This window comes from Arachis ipaensis, chromosome B09 (genome assembly GCF_000816755.2).
Source record: "Arachis ipaensis cultivar K30076 chromosome B09, Araip1.1, whole genome shotgun sequence".
Taxonomy (NCBI): Eukaryota; Viridiplantae; Streptophyta; class Magnoliopsida; order Fabales; family Fabaceae; genus Arachis; species Arachis ipaensis.
This window is the reverse complement of record NC_029793.2, coordinates 118,893,683-118,907,506: the sequence shown is the minus strand read 5'-3', so window position 1 is coordinate 118,907,506 and position 13,824 is coordinate 118,893,683.

Sequence of the window (13,824 nt, the reverse complement as noted above, 5' to 3'; positions counted from 1 at the left end):
ACAAAGTCCAAGCCTTACATTTCTAGATTCTTGGGCAAATAGTTCATGGGTGGCATCAAATTGTTTCCAAGCATCAGTATCAGCCGGATGTGTGATCACTGATTCATCTTGGCATACTCCATCCACATGCCACTTCATATATTGTGTAGTAGTTTTAGACATAAACAAACGTTGAAGCCTTGGAGTACTAGGAAAATATCTCAATATTGAGTATGGCACATCCCTACTGCTATTAGCTGTATCCCCTACCTTTGGCTTAAATCGTGGGTGTCCACACATTGTGCAGGCTACCTAACTAGTCTTGTCACTTGTTTCTTTATAATATAGCATGCAGTGATTATGACAAGAATCAATTTTCTCATAACCTAATCCCAATTGTTGAATCATTGTCTTTGATTGGTAGAAATCTTCTACCAACTTCTCTGATTTTGGGAGCATGCTCTTCATTATTGCAACCATTCGATTATAACAGCTCTCACTCATGTTGAATTATAATTTTAAGTTCACTAGCTGGGTTATAGCTGATAATATTGTATGCTTGGTGCAGCCATCCCACAAAGGTTCGTCAACACTCCTCAGCAACTTATAAAACTTCGATGCTGATGGATTTGGATCCTCTTCTAAACCTTCCATTACATTTAAGTTATTACCTACAGCATCAATAACCATGTTTACATATGGATTTGTATTTTCCTTTTCATGCTCTTGGGTAACATTTGTTGCGTCCTGTTCAACCCATCTTTCCTCACCATGAGCAATCCAGTTTATATAACCCTCCATAAACCCACAATCACACAAATGCTTTTCGACCCAAAATATTTCATCCCTAATTCAGTTCTTACATTTTGTGCATGGACAAAGAATGCGACCTAAACTATCAATGACTGTCGGGTTTCTTTCTACAAAATCTATGAATTTCACAACACCTTTCTTAAATTCCTCGCTTAGATGACCAGTGCAATCTTGCCTTCGTGACATCCAACTCCTATCAGGCACCATGATTATCTGGACTAAGGTTTTATTTTAGTTGTAATACCGTTTAACATGCATATAAATGATATAGTCTCGTGTATTTTTTTCCTAAATTTCATTAATATATTTTTATTCACAATCACACTAAATAACCCCTTCTACAATGTATAAAGTAACAAATTTAATACATTCAATTTGAAAATAAAGATATAAATTATAAAAAGATAATACACAAAGCTTGAAGGAAATAATAATAAACAAATTGAAGCATTAGAAACACCAAAAACAATTGGGTATCATTAATCTCATGTTAAGAACTTCAAATCATGAGGTTAAAAGTACAGAGATATACCGGGTTCAATAAAAAATATCAATTATATCTTTTACTACAATAAGAACCTAAGAGATTGACAAAACTACCATTACAGCAAGAAAAGAGAAACTTAAAATTCATGACAATATGAAGCAAGACCACACAAAACTCAAGTTCAATCAGTAACAAATTCTTTGAGCAATAAACAAATTTAAGTGATCGTTTCAGATAAGCAACACATTCAAGGTTCTAACAATAAATTTCAGCAATATATTCAACTTTCAACAAAAAAATCAAAGTGCATTCAAGTTCAATCAGTAACAAATTCATTCAGCAATGAACAAATTTAAGTGATCATATCAGAATAGCAACAAATTCAAGGTTCCAGCAACAAATTTCAGTAACACATTCAACTTTCAGCAACAAATTCAACCTTCAATAACAAAATCAAAGTGCATTCAAGTTCAATCAGTAACAAATTCTTTCAGCAATGAACAAATTTAAGTGATCATTTCAGAACAACAACAAATTCAAGGTTCCAGTAACAAATTTCAATAACACATTCAACTTTCAACAACAAAATCAAAGTGCATTTAAGTTCAATCAGTAACAAATTCTATCAGCAATGAATAAATTTAAGTGACCATTTCAGAACAGCAACAAATTCAAGGTTCCAGTAACAAATTTCAGCAATACATTCAACTTTCAGTAACAAATTCAACTTTCAACAACAAAATCAAAGTACATTCAAGTTCAATTAGTAACAAATTCTTTCAGCAATTAACAAGTTTAAGTGATCATTTCAAAACAACAACAAATTCAATGTTCTAGTAACAAATTTCAGCAACACATTCAACTTTCAGCAACAAATTCAACTTTCAACAACAAAACTAAAACAGAAAGAAAGGGAAAATTAATTGGAACTCACCAAATTGGGTTACACGCAGGAAGCTGATGATGAGGCTTAAAGTAAGAAGACGAACGAAGACCAGCACACCGGGACCTACTACCTCTGCTGCCGGCGACGACGAGCGTAGGGAAGGCACGCTTCTGAGTACGAGAGGATGACGAGATAGAGAGCGACTCTGGGACTTGCTACTCCTTCTGCGTTGACGACGATGGGGAAGAAGGTGTGCAATTGGGTTCGAGACGGTGACGGTGAAGAAAGCTGGCCAACTAGCCTGACGACCAAAATAAGAAGATGACCACGAGCGTAGGAAGGCAGCGACTGAGGTTGAGACAGTGAGGCCACAGAGCGCGATGACCTTGAGTTCAAAATGGTGAGTGCCAGACCAAAAGAGATGTGAGACACTGAAAACGAGAGTGGCGTGAGAGAGCTTGAGGGAGAGAGTGGCGAGAAGGAGACCCAGGGAAGAGAGACGTTCAGGCTCAAGGTTGGTGCTTGTTCAGCTCAAGAGGGGGAACCTGGGTTGGAACTTGGAACGATGCTGTTTCTAATTTTTTTAAATATTTTTAGGAAATTAGCTTTTATGCTTATTAAATAATAAATTATTAATAAATAAAAATAAAAAAAGTAACCAAAAAAATTTTATCAGTTATTTCATTTTTTTAATGTATAGAATAATAAAATTTGAATCAATTTAAGTATAATACTAAAATCATTACATTGTTATTATATGTAACAATCAAGATAAAAAAAATTAGAAAAAATTACTCTAAAAGACCGATAGGAAGATTTAATTATTAAAAAGGACTTTTAATACCAAAATTATTAAGAAGAAGGAAGGAAAATTAACTTATAATTATATTTTGAACCAATTTTTGAAATGTTAGTTATATTAATCAGAGACAATAATAATTATACATGTATAAAGAATAATAAGAGAAAAGGATAGTGTATAATATGATGAGATAATATAATCAAAATAAAAATTAATAATTTTAAAAAATAATAAAATTAAAGATAATTAAAGATGTTTAAGATAAAATTGAAGAAATACATTTTTTTATCTATTAAAAATATAGATGGAGATAAAGAATGATTTGAATATAAATTCTTAAATTTGCTCTAATTAAATAGGATTGAGAAAATAATAAATTTAATAATATTTATAAGTAACTAATCTTTAAATAATATTAGTAAGTATTTATATTGATTTTGTTACACATTGTAAACTCCGAAAAATTAGCGAATAATTAGTCAATAAATTAAATTTTAATAAGAAAAAATAAAAAATGTAAATCTAATATTAAAATAGGAGAGAGCTCTTCAAAACGAGAATTTTGACACCAATTAATTTGACCTAAGATTGGGCCAAACGGATCGAACCAATCGAACCAGACCCGAACCGGGCCCGTGGCCCCAACTAACCCATCATACTTAATGAGCTTCAGTTCATTATTATCCCCATTCAGCATGCATACACGCTGGGAACATTCAAAAGGGGGAAGAACATGTATTAAGTTCACAAACCCTTGGCTTTGATTAAATTCCAATAACTTTTGATCCGGAGCTCCGATTTTCGCATCGTTTGTGGCCACGCGTCCGCCGTTACGAGCTCTACAAAGCCCAGTACCTTTCAAGGTGAGAAAATCATAATCTCAGCTCCTATTCTCTCTTTTTCAATTCTGAAATGTTAGGATTTTGGTGTGGTAAGATTTTGGTTAAATTAATGTTATAGGATCAAATTGACTTGAGGAATTGGTGGGCTTTGGTTAGATTGAGGCACATACAAGGTAAGGTTCATCAACCCTAGCCAATTTCGGTTCTAGTATGTTAGATTGTGAATTTTGAGTATGTATGGTGATATATGTGAAATTAGGTGTATAAGTGTATATGTTGGAGCTTGAATTGTGAGCATTGGAACTTTGTGGAGGTTGGGTACTTGAGCTTTGATGTTTTTGGGGGCTTGAGGGGCTGTGTTGGTTGGTGTTTCGCCTTGGACAATACGCGGAAATCGGCCAAGGTATGGTTTAGGTTTCGCGCATTTAATATGTAAGGCTCTGTGAAAACTTAGGCTAGAGAACTATAAGATAAGTTGAAGTGGTTAAATATGTTAAATGATTAGTCTTCATAATATTGATAGAAAAGTTGATGTTAGGCATGTGTTGAGGAATATGGTGAATTTATGATGTTACTTGGTGTTTGGTTATAATTGAGCAATTGACTATGTGGGTTGAATATGTATATATATATGCTAGTATAATGATATGGTTGAGATTGAGTGGTGTTTCTTTGATATTGTTAGTATTGATGTAATGCATAACAATGTAATGATGGTTGGAGAATTTTATGAAGATGACAATATGTGTATATAGAATAATTGTTAGTTTGTGATTAAAATTTGTAAGTTGGATTGAAATGAGATGTTATTGAGCTAAGGAAATGATAGGGTTTCAAGAATTGTAATGCTATTGTTGAGGGTAAGTTGTATTGATGGTTATGGTATGTTGATTTGAGTGGAATTGGGTTTTGGTAAGAAAATGTGATTTTGGGTAAAAATAGAGGTTTGGTATAATTTGGTAAAACTTGATTTTTGATGAACTTTGGTAGTCCATAACTTGCTCCTCAAATTTTGGATGGAAAAGAGGTTTGTTTTAAATTAAAGAATGTTTTATAAGCTTGAGAATGATATAAGGTTTGCGAAAAATCGAATTCTGTAAAGGAAGTTATGGATGCCGAAAATCTGGTGCGAAAAACTGAAAATTTTAAAATTACAGCAGAATCAGTTTTTTCTGGTGTGTGCCCATGCACACTGTTGTGTGCACGCACCAAGCAGTAGCAGAAATTTTACCTGTGCGTACGCCCGCCTTTGTGCGCACACACACCTGGTGTTTTTCAGAAAGTGTGTGTACGCACTCCATTGTGTGCACGCACACACTAGGATATGCTTTCTGCTGGTGGCGCACGCACAGGGTTGCTGTGCGCACGCACACTTGTGTGCGTCCGCACAACTATTTTTCTAGTACATGTATATTTATAATTCAAACATGGTTTTGGACCTCTAAACCTCTATTTTTATCCTTTTAACCCTAGCTCTTATTAGTAAGCTTAGTAATTAGTTAAAGCTAGGAAACTGAGGTAATCAGGGGATGAAGAAAAGAGCAAATGAGATGAACTATAAGGGAATGATGTCAGAGCTAACTGAAAACATGTTGCTATGGCTTTAAAGAATGAATGTAAAGAGATGATGATGATAAATAATGAGATTTGGGAAGACTGTATGTGGCCGGAATGGTCGAGATGGGTATGTGGCCGAAATGGTCGAGATGGCAAGGTCTGGGTGTGATCCCGCTTGCGTATTAATTTAAAAGTGTGTTCGGAGGGCAAGTTGAGGACGGAAGTTCCCTCTCTTGTCGTGATGTGGATGTGGGGAAGGTGGAAAGGTACTCTCCTTCGTATTGTTTCTCCCACATTCTTCTCTGGTTACAAGGTGGAAAGGCACTCTCCTTCGTGAAACCTCCAGGAGAAGGTGAAAAGGCACTCTCCTTCGTTTATGATCCTCCGGGAAATGCGCAACCTAGAGACCAATGTTTGGGTTAGCTACCAGATGTGTCGGGCTTTGGAAAAGTAACCGACACATGAGCTCACGGCCAGTAGGATAGACATTCATCATATGCATTTTGTTTATTTGTTTGCTATGCTTAATTTCGGATTGCCTAACTGAATATATTATGATAATTGTGATAATTGCTACTTGCACTACTTGTCTCCTACCTGTGCTTGTATTTTCCTGTTTGTCTGTGTTTGTAAATTCACCAGAGATGGAGAAACAGAGGAAAGGTGGACAGGTTGAGTGTTAAGATAGAATTTAAGTTGAGTTTAGAATTCCCTAGACACCTATCTCTTTTACGGTTTTTGTTTAGTCATTTTAAGCTTTATGATCTAAGTGTCGGCGTTCTAGGATTACCTCTAGCATTCCCAGGACCTTATATATTATGTGCGTGGCACTTTTACCATGCTGAGAACCTCCGGTTCTCATCCCATATTGTGTCGTTGTTTTCAGATGTGGGTCAAGCGGCACCTCGGTAGGCGTCTTAGGTTTCTGTGGCGAAGTGGTTTACTTTGGGATATTCTTTTGCTACTTTAATGTATATATATATGTATAGTTTCTCCGCTTGTATGTAAGAATACTTTGTTTATGTACCTCTTAGAGGTTTTATAGAGAACTAGGGTTTTGAACATGTTCTTTTGGGTTATATATATATATATATATATGTAAACTGTATGTATGTAAACTCTGGCTGGCCTTAGCTTCACAGGTCTAGTTTGGAGTGTAATATTTATACCTTTTGGAACTCTAATCTTTATATATGTTTATCCTTTTTTTCGACCTTGTTTATCCGTTTTACACTTAACCGGACGTGAGTGATGTGATCTTCTGTGATGCTTTTGCTTAGCTTCTTTTTCAAGGCTTCTAGTTACAATTTATTTCAATTATACTTATATACATCTTTTTGTGTGTGTGTGTGTGTATGTTCTCCGGCTAGCCTTGACTTCGCAGGCTGAGTTAGGATGCTTGTTATTTTGTATTATTGACCCTATACTCATGTCATCTGTATATATTTGTTGTTGAGCTTTCATTTTCTTCTCACGCAAGTAACCACGTTTTCTGAGGGTTGCGCTTTCTGATTTTGCGATTTTGTTTTACCTATTTTCCAAGGCTCTTAGTGTACTATGTCTTTCTCATTATTGTTTAAGCATAAGACTTTGCGTGGTAGGGTGTTACATTATGGTATTAGAGCAGTTCGTTCCTATAGAGCCTAAGGACGGACTGACTATGCTTCTGTGCATTCTCTGTGTATGTGTCTATATGCCATTAGGATATCTAACTGATATATGTGGTATAAACGTTCATGAGCATGCATTTGGGACCTGAAGCACTAGACTTGCGATATTGAGACTGATCAACTTGATATCACTTGTTTGGTGTGTATAGGGACCAGATGTCGACTCGCGGACGCGGACGTGGGCGAGGTAGAGGCAGAATCAGAAATGCTATGCCGGAAGCAACAGGGAATAATCCTAACCTTGTAGACTTCATGGCTGCCTTGGGAAACATGGCTGCGGCTATGCAGGCAACAGCCGAAGCTCTGGGAAACCAAATGAACAATGGGAATAATGGCAATAATGGCGATGAGGGTCCTATGACACTTTCCTCCTTTCTGAAGGTTCATTCTCCGACCTTCAGAGGAACCTCGGATCCTACTGATGCGGATAACTGGATTCAAGCCATAGAGCGAGCATTACAGGCCCAGCAGGTTCCTGAAGAACAGTGGGTTGAGTTTGGAACCTACCAGCTGCAAGGTGAGGCTTAGCATTGGTGGCAGGGAATAAGGCGTATTCTGCAGCTTGATGGGGTTGTAATTTCTTGGGAATTGTTCCGAAAGAAGTTTTATAAGAAGTACTTTCTCAGTTCAGTCATAAATGCAAAGGAACTTGAATTGCTTCAGCTGAAACAAGGCCAGATGACTGTTACTGAGTACACTAGCAGGTTTGAGGAATTGTGTCATTTTTCATGGATTTGTTAAGGAGCACCTGAGGATTTTGCTGAGTAAAAATGCATTAAGTTTGAAGGAGGCCTTCGAAGTGATATTCTGAGCTTTGTTGCACCGATGGAGATCAGGGTATTTTTTGAACTTGTGAACAAGAGCCGAATAGCTGAAGAATGTGTGAGGAACGCAGCTGTGGCAAAAAATGATAATCGGGAGTCCCGCCAAAGAGATTACCATCAGGACTTGGCACCAAGGAGTCAAGAATTCAAGAGGATTGAGAACTACCGACCCAATAGGTAGCATAAAAACAAGTAAGGTCTATGTTACCGGTGCGGATCACCCGGGCATCTAGTTAAGGACTGTCCTAATCTACGTGGTGGAAACTTATGATGCAGATAGACCACAATCACTAGGTTAAGGTAATTGCAATGATTGAATTTGAAGAGCAATATATCATTCTAGGATATCATGATTACTCCTAGCCTAAGATAGGGAAGAAAGACTTCGGTTAGAACTTAGAACCAAACTAAATCGTTCCGAATAGGGTATTGCCATCAAGCTTGCAGAGTTTAGTGAAGTTTATAGTTAGTGTTGGACGAATGATCAAGACTTCTAGAGACAAGCGAATCAGAGGCATAGGGCGATAGTTTGTCCATGTAGGAGAGCCCAAGATAACGGTGGGTCACAAGAAGGAAGAGGTAAACTAAAACTAATACCTGAAATTTTATTTGCATATAGGAAGTGAGACATCACACTTAACCATACTTAAAATAAACTAGAATTGTAGGTGTCAAACTTAATAACCTAAAACTCCGAAGAAGAGGCATGACATGGATTTGGCTTTTAACTGCAAATTTACTCAGGTGGCGAGAAAGAGTGAATAGCGATAAGAGGTTGAGACGAGGACCGAATCATTCATGGTTACCTTGTGTATCATAACACCGTTAAAAACGGCAGATCTTGGAGAGTCAGATGAGATGGGTGATAGAAACAAAGTCCGTTTAATGAAGCGTTTCTAGTGTGAAATACCAAAGATGACAGAGGTGAGGAAGATAACAACAGAAAGACCTTTGATGATCAACTTACTACAGTTCAATCTAAAAGCCAATCACAATATCACCTTTGTCAAATCGTCCGTGTACCATGGTTACATCATAAGTCAGCAGCCAAGCATTTCCATACTCATTACTTGAGCTTATTTCAAAACCATCGTTGGCTATTAGATGTTCCCCCGATCCTACTTTCTAGTTCATAGTTTTGTTTACGTTTGGAAGCCCTTTTAGCAATTAGAGTTGATAATCCTTTTAAATTGTTCGACTCCTCTATGCCTCAGCTCCACATTTTAACTTGAAAACGTGTACTTATTCTCAACTTACACGTAATCAACTTTCACCACTATCAATCATGAATTCAACCCTTACTATGTTATCAAACAAACTAGAGCCAATCTCATCATAAGCCTACTCGCTATCTCCCACAAATTCCCAACTCTATCAGCTCTCGTCATTCGGTCCTACGAAACAATTATAAACAATTCGCGATTACTCGATAAGCTTTTTGACATTCGCAATGGATTGATTACTTTCCCAATACTATTTCATACTTGCAAGAGCCTTGTCTAGGCGTACTTGTGTAAATCCTGAACTTGAGAAATTCGCCGTGAGTGGAGTTGCTCACCTCCGGAATCTGCACTCTCCAGAAGTCAGTTGAGATTTATTTGACTCGATATTCTTTGTTCTCTCTCTATCACAAGACCAAGTTGAATTCCTTCCCACAATGCACTTTGATTTTTCTCCTTGTGAATGTTGTCATTCAGCTTGTATAGTTCTTAAATATAGCCATCAAGGTGATAACTCAATAGGAGTAAAACTTTTAAAATACGAAAGATGGAATGTGTCGTATACCACAACAAGAAGAGATCTGGAACTTTAATTTTTGCCTACCGTATTGTCTGTGGTTCAATCGACGCGTTAAGATGCACTGATTACTTAGATGCCTTAATATAACAAGATTTTGAACTTTGAGAGGAGAAAGCAACCTTTGTGTCGAGATTCATCACATATGAACCTAATGATACATTAACCAAGGATTTAATACTAAGGACGTGAATGAATGCAACCTTATGGTGCCATGACGACGCCCCGGTAGAAAAACTTTTAGCATTAAATGAAGGATTTAATACCATTAGGTAATTGTGAATCGAATGACGAAAATCCATCCACCTTTCACCTATCGGAGGAAAAATGACCAGGCTATACATTAAGGTGGCGCGGTACGTTAGTCACTCTGGTATCAACCCAACCCTGGAAGATTGACAACCTAGGTCCTAATTTGAAAATCGAGACAATAGAGAATAGGTTAGTGAAATTCAAGCTAAGATTCCAACTATGCGACCCCAACCAAATGATTTAATTGGAAGTGAAAACCAAGATAGTTAGAAAAAGGGAAGTTGCACTTTCTTAGAAATTATCTCGACGCGGTTAGGAGCGGTGAGTAATTGAGACCAAGTGATTAAAACCAAGGAGTATTGAATCTGAAAAGAGACCACTACCCACACCTCTTTTCAGGTAATCGCCTCTGAATTTTTAGGACAAAATTCTTAATTAGGTGGGTAGGATATAAACCTTGAAAAATTAGCGAATAATTAGTCAATAAATTAAATTTTAATAATAAAAAATTAAAAATATAAATCTAATAATAAAATAGGAGAGAGCTCTTCAAAACAAGAATTTTGACACCAATTTCAAAGAATTTGGCCCAAGATTGGACTGAAAGGGTCGAATCGGTCAAACCGAGCCCGTGGGTCCAACTAACCCATCATACTTAATGAGCTTCAGCTCATTATCATCCCCATTCAGCATGCATACATGATGGGAACATTCAAAAGGGGGAAGAACATGTATTAAGTTCACAAACCCTTGGCTTTGATTAAATTCCAATAATTTTTTATCCGGAGCTCCGATTGCCACACCGTTTGCGGCCACGCGTCTGCCGTGATGAGCTCTACAAAGCCCAGTACCTTTCATGGTGAGAAAATCATAATCTCAGCTCCTATTCTCTCTTCTTCAATTCTGAAATGTTAGGGTTTTGGTGTGGTAAAATTTTGGTTAAATTAATGTTATAAGATCAAATTGACTTGAGGAATTGATGGGCTTTGGTTAGATTGAGGCACATACAAGGTAAGGTTCATCAACCCTAGCCAATTTCGGTTCTAGTATGTTAGATTGTGAATTTTGAGTATGCATGGTGATATATGTGAAATTAGGTGTATAAGTGTATATGTTGGAGCTTGAATTGTGAGCATTGGAACTTTGTGGAGGTTGGGTACTTGAGCTTTGATGTTTTTGGCGGCTTGAGGGGCTGTGTTGGTTGGTGTTTCGCCTTGGACAATACGCGAAAATCGGCCAAGGTATGGTTTAGATTTCGCGCATTTAATATGTAAGGCTCTGTGAAAACTTAGGCTAGAGAACTATAGGATAAGTTGAAGTGGTTAAATGTGTTAAATGATTAGTCTTCATAATATTGATAGAAAAGTTGATGTTGGGCATGTGTTGAGGAATATGGTGAATTTATGATGTTACTTGGTGTTTGGTTATAATTGAGCAATTGACCATGTGGGTTGAATGTATATATATTTATGCTAGTATAATGATATGGTTGAGATTGAGTGGTGTTTGTTTGATATTGTTGGTATTGATGTAATGTATAACAATGTGATGATGGTTGGAGAATTTTATGAAGATGACAATATGTGTATCTAGAATAATTGTTAGTTTGAGATTAAAATTTGTAAGTTGGATTGAAATGAGATGTTATTGAGCTAAGGAAATGATAGGGTTGCAAGAATTGTTATGCTATTGTTGAGGGTAAGTTATATTGATTGTTGTGTTATGTTGAGTTGAGTGGAATTGGGTTTTGGTAAGAAAATGTGATTTTGGGTAAAAATGGAGGTTTGGTATAATTTGGTAAAACTTGATTTTTGATGAACTTTGGTTGTCCATAACTTGCTCCTCAAATTTTGGATAGAAATGAGGTTTGTTTTAAATTAAAGAATGTTTTATAAGCTTGAGAATGATATAAGGTTTGTGGAAAACTGAATTTTGTAAAGGAAGTTATGGATGCCGGAAATCTGGTGCGAAAAACTGAAATTTTTAAAGTTGCAGCAGAATCAGGTTTTCTGGTGTGTGCCCACACACATTGTTGTGCGCACGCACCCAGCAGTAGCAGAAATTTTACCTGTACGTACGCCCGCCTTTGTGCGCACGCACACTTGGTATTTTTCAGAAAGTGTGCGTACGCACGCCATTGTGCGCATGCACACACTAGGATATACTTTCTGTTGGTGGCACTCGCACAGGTGAGGCGCACGAACACCAAGTAATTCTGGGTTGGTGTGCGCACGCACGCACTCGTGCCCACGCACACGCTCTGTTTTTCCAGAACCTGTATTTTTATAATTCAAACATAGTTTTGGACCTCTAAACCTCTATTTTCGTCCTTTTAACCCTAGCTCTTATTAGTAAGCTTAGTAATTAGTTGAAGCTAGGAAACTAAGGTAACCTAAGGATGAAGAAAAGAGCAAATGAGATTAACTATAAGGGAATGATGTGAGAGCTAAATGAAAACATGTTGTTATGGCTTTAAAGAATGAATGTAAGGAGATGATGATGATAAATGATGAGATTTGGGAAGACTGTATGTAGCCAGAATGGTCGAGATGTGTATGTGGCCGAAATGGTCAAGATGGCAAAGTCTGGGTGTGATCCCGCTTGCGTATTAATTTGAAAGTGTGTTCGGATGGCAAGTTGAGGATGGGAGTTCTCTCTCTTGTCGTGATATGGATGTGGGGAAGGTGGAAAGGCACTCTCCTTTGTATTGTTTCCCCCACATTCTTCTTTGGTTGCAAGGTGGAAAGTCACACTCCTTCGATGTGGAAAGGCACTCTCCTTCGTGAAACCTCCAGGAGAAGGTGAAAAGGCACTCTCCTTCGTTTATGATCCTCCTAGAGATGCACAACCTAGAGACCAATGTCTGGGTTAGCTACCAGATGTGTCGGGCTCTGGCAAAGTAACCGACATGTGAGCTCACGGTCAGTAAGATAGACATTCATTATATGCATTTTGTTTGTTTGTTTGCTATGCTTAATTTGGGATTGCCTAACTGAATATATTATGATAATTGTGATAATTGCTACTTGTACTACTTGTCTCCTACCTGTGCTTGCATTTGCCTGTTTGTCTGTGTTTGTAAATTCACTGGAGATGGAGGAACGGAGGAAAGGTGGACAGGTTGAGTGTTAAGATAGAATTTAAGTTAAGTTTAGAATTCCCTAGACACCTATCTCTTTTACAGTTTCTGTTTAGTAATTTTAAGCTTTATGATCTGAGTGTCGGCATTCTAGGATTGCCTCTGGCATTCCCAGGACCTTATATATTATGTGCGTGGCACCTTTACCATGCTGAGAACCTCCGGTTCTCATCCCATACTGTGTTGTTATTTTCAGATGCAGGTCGAGCGGCACCTTGGTAGGCATCTGAGGTTTCTGCGGCGAAGTGGTTTACTTTGGGATCTTCTTTTGCTACTTTAATGTATATATATGTATAGTTTCTCCGCTTGTATGTAAGAATACTTTGTTTATGTACCTCTTAGAGGTTTTATGGAGAACTAGGGTTTTGAACATGTTCTTTTGGGTTATTATTATGTATATATATGTACGTATATGTTCTCCGGCTAGCCTTGGCTTCGCAGGCTGAGTTAGGATGCTTGTTATTTTGTATTATTGACCCTCTACTCATGTCATCTGTATATATTTGTTGTTGAGCTTTCGTTTTCTTCTCACTCAAGTAACCACGTTTTCTAAGGGTTACGCTTTCTGATTTTGCAATTTTGTTTTACCTATTTTCCAAGGCTCCTAGTGTACTATCTCTTTCTCATTATTATTATTATTATTATTATTATTATTATTATTACATATATTTAACTTTTAGAGGTCGTAATACCTTGCCACCTCAGCTTTATGACCTAAGCATAAGACTCTGCGTGGTAGGGTGTTACACACATAATATTAACTTAATATTTTTTAA